Below are 17,584 nucleotides of genomic sequence, written 5' to 3'. Positions count from 1 at the left end.
CATGATGTCAATACCCCACCTATTTTTGTTGCAAGGTGTTAAACAAGTGGGGGATTTTTTAGGAAAATGTTGTCTCAACCTTTAAGTAATAAAATATTTTCATTGATAAATTTGCATAGGGCGTTGCAAGGGGGGTATATTTTATGTATAATTTGTCATTGTAAAGATTGATTTTGTATCATTATGTTTTTTTATTAAGGAAAAAATACGTTTTGTGGGGACCTGAAACCCGTTACAACTGGTTTTGAAGGGACCTCAAACCCCTAGATTTTACCAGGATCTGGAATCCACAATAATATGCTACCAAAGAGTACAAAAGTTGAAAATCAAAAGCCCATACACGACTAAACTAACAAATTCTAGCCAAATACTAGTGTAATGACAATCAAATAAATCCAGCCAAAAAATTAAGAGATAGCCTATACAAATCAGGTTGGCCACACCATCAATATTACAACCTCAAACTATAGGTCTTTAAAGAAAATGAAAAAGGTTTAACAAACACCCTTAGCCGAACAACAAGGATATTCCTAGCTCCCTTAAAGTGTGAGAAATAATGCAAGAAGCTAAAAGCTAGCTGAGACCTTAACCAAAAATAACCACAATCTATACTGGGCCCTTTAAAACTGTCAGCATCCAAACAGATAAGAAAACACAAAAAAACCATTAAGAGTTGAACACAAAACATGGGGGTTGTCTCTAATACCATCCATCTCCACGTCCAAAGAAGGAAGGGCCACCACAATAAGACAAACTAGAGGAAACCCATGTCACAGAGAGAGGTCAAGCCAAAAGATACTACAAGAAAGAAAATTGCTGGACCCAAGAAGACAAACCCTCAATAAGTCATCAAATAAACACAAAGGCACATAAGAAATGAAATAATAACCCCATGTGGTTTGCTACATCAAGTAGAGAAAGAGGAAAAAGGTCACAAGAAGTAAACAGTGCACCCTTACCCTTAGGGCCTTCAGCCAAGGTTCCATTATGACCACCACCACCATGAAGGAGAATAGAATGCCAAGAAACAACAACCCCTCTCCTAGGATAGGAGATAAATCGAGGGGAAAGGAGAAACCAAAAACCCTAGGAAGAACCATGCAACAAAGGTTGCACCCTGGTTCCAAACCTTACCCCCATGCCAAACCTACAAAAATAAGGAGTGAGGCATGCAAAAACCACCAGCAAAGTCCAAAGAAATAGCCACAAGAACCCATCCTCTCCTAGCAGACAAAACTTCAACTCATTATTTGCTACTCGAGCAGGGGAATCTAGCTACCTTAACTCTCTCTTCGCAGCTAGAGTAGGGGACCTAAAACAGGATAACTACAAGATCAAGAAGAGGAAAAAACATATACCCTCCCCTAACCTTCCCCATTCTCTTTGTCATCATCAACCACAAATCCCATCGAATCCCTGGCAAGACACCTTCAAACGATAACACAAGCACATACCATAGAAAAACACAGATAATTGAAATCACAAAATCCTTCCAACATAGACCCACCTCACAATCCCACCATGCCTATAAGAAAAAACCACTACCTCAGCCCCCCCTCCAAGCAAGGAGCTAAAACACCAGTCTGAAAACAACCAAGCACATCACCATAGAGTCATCCACGGGGCACAAAGAAGTTGTCTACAACATGAAAGAAATTTGTTTGCACATAACCATACAGTCATCCACAGAGCTTACCCTTTTCCCATTGAAGAAAACTTAGGAATGGAAAGATTGTGCTCTCTTGTAGCTTCTCCAATGCAAACTTCATAAAACATTATGCATTGGTATGCCTAAATTTTCCAAAATTGGAACAATTCTCCATATTTTTCTTGGACTTAGAACATAACTCTCCTAATTTAGAAGGAGAAGGATGAGAAGGAGGTTTATACTTTTGATCATTCCTCACCTTCAGCTTGGGGAGACACTCACCACTTGAAGACAAATTCATCTTGTGCTTCTTCTAATACTCACCCTTTCCTTTGGAAGAATGAGCTATTAAAGCATGACATTTAGGAAGAGAATCCATCTAAATCAACATGGTCTTCTCCCATGAATATGACATAATGTAATCCTAAGTTGATAAAATTTATTCCATGAGTATTTGATTTTGTTTTTAAGCATAAGAGAGAGTGTGAAGATTTGAATGAGCTCTAAAGTATCCAAAATATCACATTTTGCCTTCGAGGTTTTAGAGTTGAGAAATGAAATTAGGGGGCATGTTAAAGTAACAACATTATTCTTGGTATAGACACCTAAACCCATACATAATTGATCATAATTGATTTTACCATGTCTTATCCATTATTTAATTAAATATTTATTATTTATTTAATTAATATAACCTTAGTGGGATCTTAGTTTAAAGAAAAAGATACTTTTAGAAGAAAAAAAAGGTTATGGTACCAACAAATAACTCATATAAATGAAGATTATTTAAGTATTTTAAAAGAACTTAAGAAAAAATAGTTAAGGGAACTGTAGACGTATAAAAATGACCATATTCCTACATGAATATTTTATGTTCATTTCTCTATTTGATTAAATCCAATTTAATTAAATTATCCACATTCCTCTATTTAATTAAGTAAATTACTCAATTTATTTAAATTAAATTCACTATATCCATTTAATGAATAAATCATTTTATTCAATTAAATCCCCCCTATCCACTTTTAATTAAATTCAAATTTAATTAAATAGTTATCCTAAATTGAATAAATCTAATTTATTTAATTTCCCCAAATTGCAACCAAATTGAATTAAATTACTTTATTTCAATTAAATCCTATTATCCCTCCATCCACTTGCAAAATCCTAAACCCCTTTCTAATCCCTTCTAGAATCTTCTAATCGCTTCTAATTAACCTAACCCCTCCTCTAAACTTTGTCACATCCCTAAGCAAAGGGAAGTCACTTCTCAAAACCTCAAAGTCTTTGATAACCATTAAAGGCTTTCAACCTTCAACCACTTAATTCCTCAAAGTCTTTGATAACCATTAAAGGCTTCCAACTTTCAACCACTTAATCCCCCAAAGTCTCCAATAACCATTAATGGTTAACTCAAACCCTCCTACATGGTTAAAACATTTGTTTTCACTCAACCTTCATCCAACCCAAGGGTCTCATCAGGCCTTTAATGCTTTGACCATGATTATCTCTTAATCATTTGCACAAAGGTTTATCCTTGGATTAACTCTTAATCCAGTGGGTAATCCTAACTTAGACTTGACCCTTAGCCTCTAGATAACCATGAGGTCTTCTTAGGCATTCAATGTCTCCAACCCCTTCTCTCAACCCAACCCTATGTTGACACTTGTCACCATTTCATTAGTGCCAATTACAAACATGGATCCCCAACTTTCAAACTCAACCGTTGATTAAACCATTCAATCTTGACCATCCATTGCCCTATTTTTGCTATAAATAGAGCTCTCATTCCTCCATTTTGAATCATCCTTCAAAATTGTAGCATCACACTTATGCTCAAATACATTCAATCTTTCATATCATTTTTATGCTCATCATTTAGCCTCTCTTTAGAATAGAAATTAGTCTAAATATGCATGTTTAGAATACTTTCTTTATCATTTAGCTCAATCATAGACTAAATATATCGTGTTAGGATAAGTACTCATACTAATCTTGTCATCTTATCATCTAGTTTATTGCATTTCTCAACGTGAAAACAAAAACAAAACAACGCGTCCAACGCACAGAGTAGCGCAACCAAAAAATAGTGTAGCACAGAGAGACATAAGTTTAGCGCATCTAGATTTTCTTGTAGTGCGTGCAGTCCTTTCTGTAGCACATCACAGACAGAGATCAAAAATTTAAAATTGTAACCGAACTGAGATTTTAGACTTGAGGAAGTCCCCCAAATCATCTAACATTTTTTTTTCTCTGGTTTGCTAGCAGGACTCTAACAATTTTCTTGCAGGTGGAGCGGGCCATTTTCTTTTAATCGATTTTCATTTTGCTGACCAAAACATCAAATTTACTTTGTTGACCAAATTTCTTTTCATAGATCAGAAAATCATTACTTTGAAAGGATAAAATAAACATCATGTTTTTGTGGAGCAACATCTCCACATAGATTTTAGCAAATCACTGAATTGAAAGGATAAAATAAACCAACTTGATTGTTTTGTCTCAAAAGTGGAAGCAATATGTTCTCCCCTTAACTGGGTGATCAAAAATCCAGACCACTCTTACAGCTTTCTTTACTTCAAGCAATAAAACCTTTAGCAGTCCTACCTTCCCGAGGAGTTGAAATCAACTCTTAAAGCCGTTTATGGCTGGTGTGAAGGGAACAACCTAAGTGGGGAACGACTTTGACGCCAAGAATTTCAACCCACTATAATCAAATGTGGAAAGTGACGAAAGTCTTTTTTAATGGTTGCGCGCAGCGATTAGCCTTCCCCCAGTATCCTCGAGATATGTAAAGCCTTTGTTCTAAAGGTTGGGAAGCCTCCTGAGGGAGTTTATCACTGACGGCCGAACGGGAAGCCTGATTACAAATCCTAGAAATAAAAGCTTTGAACTGAGTCAGTAACCAGACATTTATAACATCATAGTGCAAGGGTGGGGAAGAATCTACCCCCAAGATTACTCACCATATATCTCCCAAGATAACTACTCAACTGTGAAGCGATTCACTTTGAGTTAATTTTTGGCAAAAGGCAAAAAAACGGGTGCCCTCTAGGGGGTGACACGGCTGTTTGAGCTAACAGAGTATCGAGACTAGTGGGCTATGATGTTATTTATGACCCTTGACTAAAGAGTCTTTCTGAAGTGTGTTATTTGTATCTAACCCTATTAAAACATTGGAGATTTGAACACATCCTCGCTGCACATACACTTTTTGTTAGATTAAGCAAAATGGTTGTACTTTTTGTGCCATGTTTGCATTTATCACTTCAGAAAATCATCCATCAAGCTTGAAAAATTCACAACAAAAATCCAAAATTCACAAAAACCAAATCAAAAGAAATTCAGGGCAGTTTAGCGCATGAGAGCAACTTCTTAACGCATGGAGTACTTCGGTTAGCGCATCCAAACCTCAAGTTAGCACGTCGAGCTCAAACAATAGCATTTTTATCATAGGTCAAATCAGTGTTGAAACTCTTTAGCGCATCAGAAAAATAGCCTAGCGCGTGGAAGAAACAGCTTAGCGCGTAGAGACTAAACATTAGCGCATAAAGTTCAACAATTAGCGCATCACAGACCCAGGATAGCGCATAGATTTTTCAACAGTTGGAAAAACAATTTTAACAGTTCAAAAACTTTAGCGCGTGTCTGGGGGCAGCCTAGCGTGTGTGGTTATTATTTTAGCGCATCAAGGAATTTCAGTAGCACATGTAGACTCTGTTCTAGCACGTGATCAAAAACAGAAAAATAGAGAGCAAAACTGAGAAAAATTTTGAAATTTTCAAACACATTTTTAGAAGCATTTTTTCATCAACATCCTTTTTCATCAAACCAGAGTGGCAAACAAACCATTAAAACTATTTCTCAAGCAAAATTTATGACAAAACAAACGTTGTCAGAATCCTAAAACGAATCGCACAATAGAGGATGTCTCTCCTATCATAATCCGAAAATCTCATCATTAGTATCAACAGAATCCTTTACCATCTTATGGATTTTTATCTCAAAACACTTGTTTAAAATCTTCAAATTGTCAAATCAAGTTTCCAGATCGAGAGGCTTTTATCCATATCATTTGACACGCTTTGTCGTGAAGGGGCATCTAAAAACCTTCACTCTGATAGAGTAAGATTTGAAATTTTTAAAAACAAGAATCAACTGAATCCAAACCAATCAAAGGAAACCATTGATCACTCATGCATGACTAATCCCCTTATTCTGAGAAGAAAGAACCTCTATCGTAACATCACGTTGAAGAAACAACAACCTAGTTTTTCCAAATTCATCAAGAGAAATAAGTTTTTATACATTAATCGTCAAATCTTCAAATCTCATCGGGTATTCCTTCATCACGTCAAACGTTATATCCAAAACAAATCTAGCGAATTTGACAAAGAACCTTTGAAAACAAAAGCATACTGTCGAAAGTCTGCTTTTAATCAAACCATAAACCGCAGAGGAAAGATCAATCCAGCATTCTTGCTCGACGAGTGCATCACATATAACACATCTTGGCTAGAACCACCAACCCCCAAGCAACATATCAACGAGGCTTTTGTCCCCTTCACCACTGAAAGTTTCTACTAAAATGCCTGTTACTCGCTCTCAAAGAGACAAACAAAGCGAGGCACACGCTGAGTCCAGTATGAATCGAAGATTATCAAATCCTTTTGAAGTTCCACCCGTAGAAGAACCTGAAATTACTGAAGCACTTCTTTGGGAATGTCAAGAAAACCCTTCCTTCCAAAAACTTGTAGAAAAACTCATGGAAAATGACAAAGAAAAATATCTGTTGATGCTTACAAGCAAAGGCGTTAAACTTCCCGAAGATTTAGACCCAAACATTTTTCAAACCGGATCTCGACAATATGCATATCAAGAACAACAAAGAGAAGAAGAAACTCACATACCTGAGAAACATATTCCAGAGCAACACATTCCAGAACAACGCATACCAGAAATGCGTATACCTGAGCTAGAAACACCAGAGCAAAATATACCATTTACCACACCTTTTCAGCTCAGAACCAATACAAGGCAAGAACTTTTCCCTCGACAAGACAATATACCTTTGGCAGCCCTTACTCAACAAATGCAAATGTTTCAAAGGCAAATATAGGATATGCAACAAGGAACAACAGTACGGTACTCTTTAAACGAAATCTATCCTTACCCATTTGATAGAAGATTGAACATGGTGCCTTTTCCTCCAAACTCAGACGTTCCCAAATTTGATAAATATGATGGGAAAAGTGATCCCCGAGATCATGTTCGATAATTTTGCACACTAAGCCTTGAATTTTCTCATGATGACACCTATTTGATGAGGTTATTCCCCAGAAGCTTGGGAGGGCAAACCATGGAATGGTTATCCAAAATTTCGCCACCTGTCAGATCATTTGATGAATTGGTTAACAAATTCATAACCCACTATTCCTACAACATCCCACATGCCATAACCATGCTAGATGTTTGCAACACCAAACAAAAGAACAACGAAACATTCATGGTGTTCCTTCAACGCTGGCGACGCATGGTATCATGATATCCTCGAGATATTCCCGAAAAGGAGAAAATGGAAATCTTCATCGATAACTTGAATGGTGAAATGAGTTACAGACTAAAACTTCAATGCATACCATCTTTCGCTAAATTAATCGAAAATGGCATTCAAGTAGAGGAAGCCTGTGTCAAAAAGGGAACACTCAAATTCTACAAGGAAGGAACAAACTCATCAAACTACAATAACCAGAACAACACCAACCTTGACAAATCTTGATTTTGGACTTGAAACAAAAATGAAGGCAACAATGAATCATATGATCCCAAATCTAAGCAACCAGTGCTTGCATTATCCGAAAATCCTCAAAATACAAAAAATCCTAAAAATGCTACTCCTAGTGCTAACACATATGCACCAACCAATGATCAAGGACAACTCAACACAAACAACACCAACGATACTCAAAGCAAAAACATGAATCCAGGACCTAACAACAATTCACGCAACAACACGAACAATTTCCAAAAGTGTATCTTCACACCACTAGGATAATCATTAGAATCCACATTCAGAGAACTTTTGGCAAACAAGATTCTTTCTTTGCCTCCAATCAGCAACTATGAACCCCCAATCAAACCACCTTGGTGGAATGATTCACACTATTGTGATTTCCATTGCAATAAGGGTCATAGAAAAAATGAGTGCATGAGATTGAAACACATAGTACAGGACATGATTGATCGAGGTGACTTAACGGTGGATGGTCTTAAAACAAATGGTGATCACGGAGCCTTCAAAAATCTTCTCCCAAATTACAACAAAGATGGAGCATCAACTTCAGATGATACATGCGGAGCTCGTATTAACCATATCTACAACAACACAATCAACCACATATCAGCTGAAGATCATCAAGTCAATGTCATCACCATTCGAGATCGGCATGATCATGAATCTGTCAATGTAACAACCCGAACTCAGAAATATGTCTTGAAGGGACATACTACACCTACACCTACCACACCAAAAATCCAATATGACTTGGTTAGCCAACTACGCAAGACTCCAGCTCAGATATCTATCCTGGAATTATTGAAACTATCACCAAAGCACAAAGACATATTGGAGCAAGCGCTATTGGAAACAAATGTACCTCAAAATCTGGATACAGACAGATTTCAAGCCATGGTCACCCATATGACAGGACCTCATAACCTCACCTTCTCAGAGCATGATAATACTTCCTTGAGTCATCCGCATAATACTCCTCTCCATATTGAAGTCATTGTTTGCAAACACCGAGTAAAAAGAGTCTTAATAGATGGAGGAGCCGGACTTAATATATGTACTTTAAAGTTTATCCATGCATTCGGCTTCTCAGAAGAATCTATTGATTCTTGCAAGAGGATCACCATAAAGGCATATGATGATGAGGAAAGGTCCTCTAAAGGAACAGTGATATTGCCTATTCAAGTACGACCAGTACAAAAGGATACTATATGTCAGGTCTTAGATATTGATCTAACCTACAATTTCTTGTTAGGATGACCCTGGATACATGAAATGCAAGCAGTACCTTCTACGTATCACCAGTGTGTCAAGTTTCCTTATGATGGACAAGAAATTTCCATATCAGCTGCTCATAATCCATTTCAACATTGCAACACAATGGGGACAAACCAAGACAGTTTGGTTCCTCATAATAGAGAAAAGCAGCGATCTTCAACATCAGATCCACAAACAGCAAAATCCAACTCTTTATGGGGAGACTTCAAACAGAAAATGCAATTCAAAGACCAAGGCATGGGAGAATACTCTTTGGAACCGTTATGTTTGGCCAAATTGCCAACATCACCTAGATCGCATGGTTTGCCCACTACATCAACACATCTGGCCACCCAGCCCGCCACTAAATTTGATGGTACCTTCATCTAATTGGGTACTCTAGCACATGAATCAGAAGACAAGGATGTTCTTAGCTGGTTATACAAATATGAGGAAGAAGATCATAGAGCAGCCACTATGGAAATTGTTCTACCAACACACCTGTATGGAAAAGGCTACTTAATCATGAAGCAAATGGGATATGGCGGTAAAGGACCTATTGGAAAACACAAAGAAGGAGTCACTGAACCTATAGATCTTCCTTCACAACCTAGTAGAAACAAAGCAGGATTGGGTTCTAAACTCACGTTCCTATTGAAACGGCTACCACACACAACTACAAAACCTCAATGGAAGGAAAAGAAGAAGTACAAAGAAGAATCCTGGCAGGAAGCACTCTTTGAATCAGCAAAAACAATCCGCAAGGCACGGGAACGTCAAGATCAGAAGTTGCATCAGGGAAAGCTTCTAAGTCATAAGAAGGCCCTATCTACAGCAGTAGCTCATATTCAAACACCAATGTCTCAAAAACAAATCATGTCATCTCCAAATACCATTATTCCTCCCCGAGGAAGTACAGTTTATGAACAAATCCAGCAAGTAGAAGACGGATCTGATACAAAATCAACAAAAACCATCAAAATGGTATCCATCATCAAATATTTGTTTTCACCATACAACATACCTGTTTGCAGCACCGATAGAATCTGGGATGATGCCTATGAGATAGATTCCAATGAATATGAATGGGGTACCTACTCCAATGCTACTACAGATATCCCTGATGATACTGATTCTATATCCCTTTCTCAAGAAGAACATAATGCAGAAGATAGACCTCTTGAATTTGGACCACAAAATATCTATGATGCTAAGGAAAGCGATAGAAATATTATGAACAAGTCTATGTGGAAGATAATACCATCGAGGACCTCGATGAAATCCTAGACTTCTTTAAAACCAAGGCCCACCACAATGAAAACTCTGTCCTAACCCTCACAGTAGCCGAACTTGATCCATCTAACGATTCCTTACCACTTGTCTTTCCTGACCTCATCGACTGGGATGAACCTGAAATCCATGATATACCAATTTTCCCAGATGATGAATCCATTATCCATTACCTATGTACCGTAAATCCAGAAACAGGCTCTACCAGTGAACAAAATAACGATGTCTGTCAATCAGGGAGTACCAAGTCTCTCAGTCATAAAAATACACTAAATAAAGGATTTGATGCTGAAAACCAATCAATGGCAGCTCTAGATCACAAAAAAGTAAAAATAAAGGACGCATCTAAGGGTGAAAACCTTTTTAAGGCACCTAACGATGGGAGACTTGACACTCTTCCTGAGCACTTTCATGAGCGATCACCCATTTTGATTGAGCCCACTCAATCAATCAACATTGGTACCACGGAAGCAGCCAAAAACATACACCTTGCAGAATCTCTAACAGAGGAAGAAAGATCGGCATTCATCATCTTCTTTAAAGGATAGCAAATTAACTTTGCTTGGTCATATGCTGATATGCCTGGAGTAGATCCACACTTAATCATGCATCACTTGTCCATTTCTACAGGAGTTAAATGAGTCAAGCAAAAGCTCCGAAAGATGAATCCACAAGTGGCACTCATGGTCAAAACTGAACTAAAGAAACTATTAGACGTCAGATTCATCCGACCCATTGACTATGCAGAATGGATTTCCAACATCGTTCCAGTATCAAAACCAGATGGTAGTATCAGAATTTGCACTAACTTCAAAGACGTCAACAAAGCTTGTCCAAAGGATGACTTTCCTCTACCCAGTATCGACATAATTGTAGATCTCACAGCAAGCCATGCAATGCTCTCCCTAATGGATGGTTTCTCAGGCTATAATCAAATCAAAATAGCTCCTAAAGATCAAGATAAAACAGTGTTCACCTATCCTTGGGGAACGTATTGCTGGAATGTTATGCCTTTTGGCTTAAAGAATGCAGGGGCCACTTATCAAAGAGCAATGACAACAATCTTCCATGACATGATGCACACATTAATGGAAGACTATGTGGATGATTTACTAGCTAAATCCTTCACTAGAGCTAAACATCTTGGCATCCTAACAAAGATTTTTGATCGATTGGAGAAATTTCAAGTCAGGCTCAACCTTAAGAAGTGTGTCTTCGGGGTTACATCAAGGAAGTTACTAGGCTACATTGTCTCAGCTAAAGGTATTGAAGTAGATCCAGCAAAGGCCATTATGGACATGCCACCACCAAAGAATATCAGTCAACTCAGATCTCTACAAGGACGACTTCAATCAATCAGGCGATTCATCACTTAGCTAGCAGATAAAAGTCTCCCATTTAACCATTTACTACACAAAAATGTACCATTCAAATGGGAGGCCAAGTGTGCAGAATCTTTTTACCAAATCAAACAGTACCTAATGAATCCACCAGTTCTAGTACCACCAGTCGCAAGAAAGCCTCTTATCTTATATATCTCAACAACAAATATATCACTGGGGGCACTATTGGCACAAGAAGATCAACAAGGGAAGGAACGCGCCATATATTATATTAGTAGGACATTGAATGGCTATGAACTCAACTATACATTCATTGAAAAGGCTTGCCTAACAGTGGTCTTCAAATCTCAGAAGTTTTGACATTATATGCCAGCACACACCATCAAGCTAGTCGCAAAAATTGATCCTCTCAAATATCTACTCAGGAAGGCCACTCTCACAGGCCAATTGGCTAAATGGGTCATGATTCTCAGTGAATTTGACATCCAATACACAGAAAGATGAGCCATCAAGGGACAAGCAATTGCAGATCAGTTGGCTGAAGCACCGCTACCAGGAAAACACACCATGGAGATTGAATTTCCGGACAGGGATGTTCTTGCTCTTTCTACCAAACAATGGACCCTATACTTTGACGGATCCTATACACAACACGGTTCCGGTGTTGGCATTTTGTTCATCACTCCTGAAGGACACACTATACCAAGATCATATAGGCTTATGTTTCCATGCACAAATAATGTGGCTAAATATGAGGCACTGGTCATAGGCATCAAAATGGTCGTAGAATGGAAAATCACAGAGTTAAAAGTCTATGGAGACTCACAACTGGTCGTCCATCAAATAAACAACAATTATCAGACAAAGGATGACAAGCTACTACCCTACAAATGAATGGTGGATGACTTCAAATAGTATTTTGTACACATCACCTTCGAGCAAATACCAAGGTTGAACAACAAAGCAGTCGATGCAATGGCTACTATCACTTCACTACTACAAATTCCAGAGCAACAGAGTCGTTACAAGTTCTTGGTAGAGCAACTGTTCTCCCCCGCCTATGACCACTCTGATTCCCAGGTTATCTATGCCTTGACTGGTTCAGATTCTCTGTTATATGGACCAATATACGACTACCTCAAGCACAATATCTTACCTATTGACCAATCCCATAACCAAAGACGTAACTTTATCTGACAAGCTTCCCGTTACACCCTTACCACTGACACTTTGTATCGTCGAGGTCTCGATGGTACTCTTCTTCGTTGCCTTGATCGTAATGATTCTGATTCTACTTTACATGAGCTTCATGAAGGTATTTGTGGCACACATTCAAGTGGCACTACTCTTGCTAAAAAGCTTCTACAGATGGGATACTACAGGCCTACAATGGAGAAAGACTCATATCATTTCACCAAGAAATGTCCTAAATTCCAGATCCATGGCAATCTGATACATGCACCAGCACAGGAACTACAGCCATTTACAACATCCTGGCCCTTTTGTTAGTGGGGACTAGATTTAGTTGACAAAATTCATCCATCATCTTCAAATGGACACAAGTTCATTATAACAGCAATAGAATACTTTACCAAATGGATTGAAGCAGTTCCCATGACCACAGTGACAAGGAAACAAATTGCCTCTTTTATCCTAAATTATCTGATCTACAGATATGGTATTCCAAGTTCAATCATCACAGATAATGGACAACCTTTCAAAAACCAAGATGTACAGGAACTATGTGAAAAATTCAAAATCCAACATCGATTTTCTACACCATATTACCCACAGGGCAATGGTCAAGCAGAAGCATCTAACAAGACAATACTGAAAATCCTCAAGAAAATAGTAAATGATGCAAGCAAATATTGGCACGTACAACTCAATCCAGCACTTTGGGCATACAGAACCAGCATCTGCATACCTACAGGAGCAACACCATACTCATTGGTATATGGATCAGAAGCCATTTTACCCCTGGAGGTAGAAATCCCCTCTCTCAGAGTCTCTTTGAAAAGCTTAATCCCAGATGAAGAGTATCGAGTTAACCGACTGCAAGAACTTGAACTATTAGATGAAAGATGCCAACATGCTTATACTCATCTCAAATCATATCAGCAATGCATGTGCAGGAGCTACAATCACAAGGTCATTCCTCGCAACTTCAAGGTTGGTGACCTAGTCCTCAAAGAAAATCCAAGAAATCAACAAGATCGAGAAAAGAAAGGGAAATTTGAACCTAACTGGTTGGGTCCCTATGTTATCATATCAGTCTATGGATCAGGTGCCTATCAGCTAACAAATTCTAAAGGAGATGTGCTCGATGAACCAACTAACAACATCCATCTAAAGAGGTACTACACTTAAGTGGCCTAGTGCACAGAAAAAGCCAAAATACAAAAAAAAAAAAAAATCAAAAAATCAAAAAAGTCCAGAAAAAGCAAAAACATAAAGTACAAATAAAAACAAATGGTGAAAACCTGGTAAACAGGCACTCTTGTGAAATAATGGCTCCTCTATCTATTTCCATGCCATTTTATCCATCAAACACTATCGGCCATCGACTGACACTTAGCACATATCCATTCAGGACATACTTAGCATAGTCAATATCCTGATTTGTCTATATATATCCTCTTACCACATCTCACCATGGCTTGGAAATCACTGTACATGATCGTATCAAAAGGCACACTCAGCTAGGGGCATTAATTTGTTCAAAAACTTGCAACCATTCAAGACATCAGGGCTATTTGCAAAACTCATAAGCATGACATCCAACAAACCAAAACTACGCTTCATCACAAAAACCAATACAAAACAATTCACAAAAATACCAAGGATGGATGATTATTTGAAGTACTAAATGTTGCATTCTTGCATAAAGTCTTGACTTGTTTTGCATTTTGAACTTTTTGAATTTTTGGATTCTCTTCCTTGTCTCACTAAATACTTCACAGCTAGAGGTCAAGGGGAACTTCCAATATTTTCTTAGTCTTCTATCTGGGAGGCGATCACTTGTACTGTGTGAATCCTTGCATCGAGATGTGATACATCGAATATCACTGAAGGCCTGATTCCACTTCACGCATACAAATGATCAAATCTTGTCTGTTTACGCAATACACACTCAGGGCGTCCTGGTTCAATTATACCTTGACACTTGTGCTATCTTGCAAAATCAAAAGTCATGTAAATTTTTCTTAGGTCATTATGGTTCAATTATACCATTATGCTTGTATAAATTTTCAACATATCCTAAACAAATCAATGCTCAATGATGAAACCTACAAAGAAAGCAAATAACATATGGTTGTATCAGATGGCAAATACAGAATGAGGGATGCTCCAAAAACATTAGTTACATATCATTTAAGCATGTTTTCATATCATTTTAACATCATTGCATATCATTTTAACATCATTACATATCATTTTACATTTAGTTGCATATCAAATCATACATCTCATTTTCAAGATACATCTCACAGCATATAAAAAAACATACATCCTGCATCATACATTATATCATCTATTTAAAGCATTGCATCACATAAAAAAAATAACCCAAATAAATGCATCCATATAAACACATCACATGATCAAAAATGGTGCCATATATATATATATATATATATATATATATATATATATATATATATATATATATATATATATATATATATATATATATATATATATATATATATCTCAAAAATGATCCAAATGTACAAAATGTGTCAAAACTGTGTCTAGTACAAAAGAATAACAATGATCCAAAACTACAACAAAGACCATGTCTCTCAAGTATGACTATCCCCTGACGGAGATGGTCTCGCTCCAGATGCACCCGCCCCTGGATCTCCAGGAGGGTCCTGTCTTGATGGCCCTATAACACCTCAGCTCTCAGACCATGACCCAGTAGCTCGAGATCGACTAGATCTCAACTGTGCAAAGCTCTGTACTCGTCGGTCCCTGGGTACTGCCGCCTCATAGTGCCGCCTATAATACTCTGCCTCCTGGGCTCTCAGTGCCAACTCTCTCAGGGCGTCTCTCATCAGACCACCCACTGCTGCTCTCTGCATGCTAGACACCACCTCCTCCACTCGTCCCCGATGCTCTATCTCGATATCTTGCTCAGTGGTCAACTGAGAAATCTACTACTGATAGGTCAAAATCTATGCCTACAACTGTTGTACAGTAATCGGTAGAGTCCGTATCTGAGCATCCTCCATATGACATGGGACCTGAACACATAGTGGTACCTGTGCTGGAGGAACCCCTCCCACTCGGCCTATCCTCGGTGCTAGAGGTGGGAGTACATCCATCCTCCTCCTCTACATTGGTTGCATAGCCTCCTCTGTACCACCCACTGCAGCTAGCACCTCCCCCACTCTCTCCTCTCCACCGGCTCTGATAGCCAATCCACCTCTCCCCCTATCTATCCTCCCCTGTCTCACTGCTCTATCCACACCTCTATCCCCTCTCCTCCCTCTATCTCCCCACCTACCTCTGGCTCCTCTCCCTCATCCTCCTCCTCCATCCTCCCCATCATCTCCGTCGTCTCCCCCATCTCCCTCCTCCTCATCTGAATCAAAGGCTGGCCTCATCTCCTCAGGATCAGATATCCTGGCCACCGCCTGTGTAGCAAACAATCGAGCAAACTCATCCGTCATACCCGCATCCTCAATCTTAGCGGCATAATCCCATATCTGCCCAGCCAACCCCACAAACTCCTCCACCGCCACTGCACTATCAATGGTCGGCCCCCAATCCACTACATCCTGTTGCCGTCGTGCATATAGGCATGCTCCTTGAGGAATACCCTATTGGCGCCCAAACTGCCTCAAAACTCGGGTCACCACAAACCGCTCAATCACGAACGGGGTCCTCCCAATCAGGTACCTGGTCATAAATACAAAGGGTATCTCCAACCCATCCTCGACCCACACCTCACATCCTGTATATGGTCGCCAGGTGACCATATCAATGTCATCAAGTACTCTCCTCCAGTGCTCTAGTTTGCCTAGCTTACGTTGGACAACTAGACACCTGTATCCATAGGCATATGCACATCCTACGGGCCTGTCCCTGCCTACTAGTGGCCTCACTACTGGAATGTGCTCCCAGCACCATACTTGTAATAATGTCACGCCAGTTGACAAACTGTCGTAACCGAGGTATACTACCTCATGCAGACCCCTATATAAATGGGCCAGCATAGCTGACCCCCATGCAAACCTCCAGTCCTGAGTGATCATCTCCTCCAAAACCATCCCCCATCCCACCAAGAATCCCTTTGACCTACGATCAGGATAAAGGAATCCACCAATGAACCCTGCTAGTACAGATGGCAGCGGTGCATAATCTAGGTCCAAAAACTCCTGCCATGGGATCTCATAGCCACAGACAGTATCATCCTGAAAAATGTGGCACAATGCCTCTATACCACCCTCCTCTGACAGCTTGTAGGGTAGTAGTGCCCCTACTACAGGGATGCGTAGAATCCGGTAACAGTCCTCTGGTGTGACTGTCATCTCTCCCGTGGCAAAATGGAAGGTGTTCGTATCACTGTGCCACCTCTCTGCAAGAGCTGTCAATAGCCCCCGATTCATAGTGAACCGAGGCATATCCAAGAGAGAAGTCAATCCACATCTCTCAATAATGTCAAGGTCGGCCTGTGACAACCGCGGTATCAATGTCTATGGTCTGGGAAATCTCTCCCGTGACTGGACCACACCCAATTACTCTTGTTAGAAAGTCAAACAAATCCAATATCAATTTCCACATCAAAACAAAGATATCAAAATCAAACTTACATCAACAACATGAAACAATTTGCTCATCTATATCAAAGTTCAAAATCCTATCATTTCATATCAACTTGTAAAACAACTCAAGTTCTCAAAAACCATATCAAAACTTGTAACACAACTCAAGTCTCCACAATCACATAAACTTGTAAAACAACTCAAGTTTCCCACCCATATCAACTTGTAACACAAATCAAGTTTCCAACCCATATCAGCTTGTAACACAACTCAGGCTTCACACATTGAACTTGAAACAGAACACGCAAACAAATCATATTTTGATCAACACAACACATTGATATCTATACATAACTTGGAAAATCGCAAATCAAAACAAGTTATATCAACACTCATATTGGACAAAAGCATTAAATCATGATAGATAGACCAAAACAAATTTTCAAATCGGCTCATCTCGCAAAAAATTTTCCAATGCGCT

The sequence above is a fragment of the Cryptomeria japonica genome, chromosome 4, assembly GCF_030272615.1.
Source record: "Cryptomeria japonica chromosome 4, Sugi_1.0, whole genome shotgun sequence".
NCBI lineage: Eukaryota > Viridiplantae > Streptophyta > Pinopsida > Cupressales > Cupressaceae > Cryptomeria > Cryptomeria japonica.
This window is presented reverse-complemented; position numbering follows the sequence as displayed.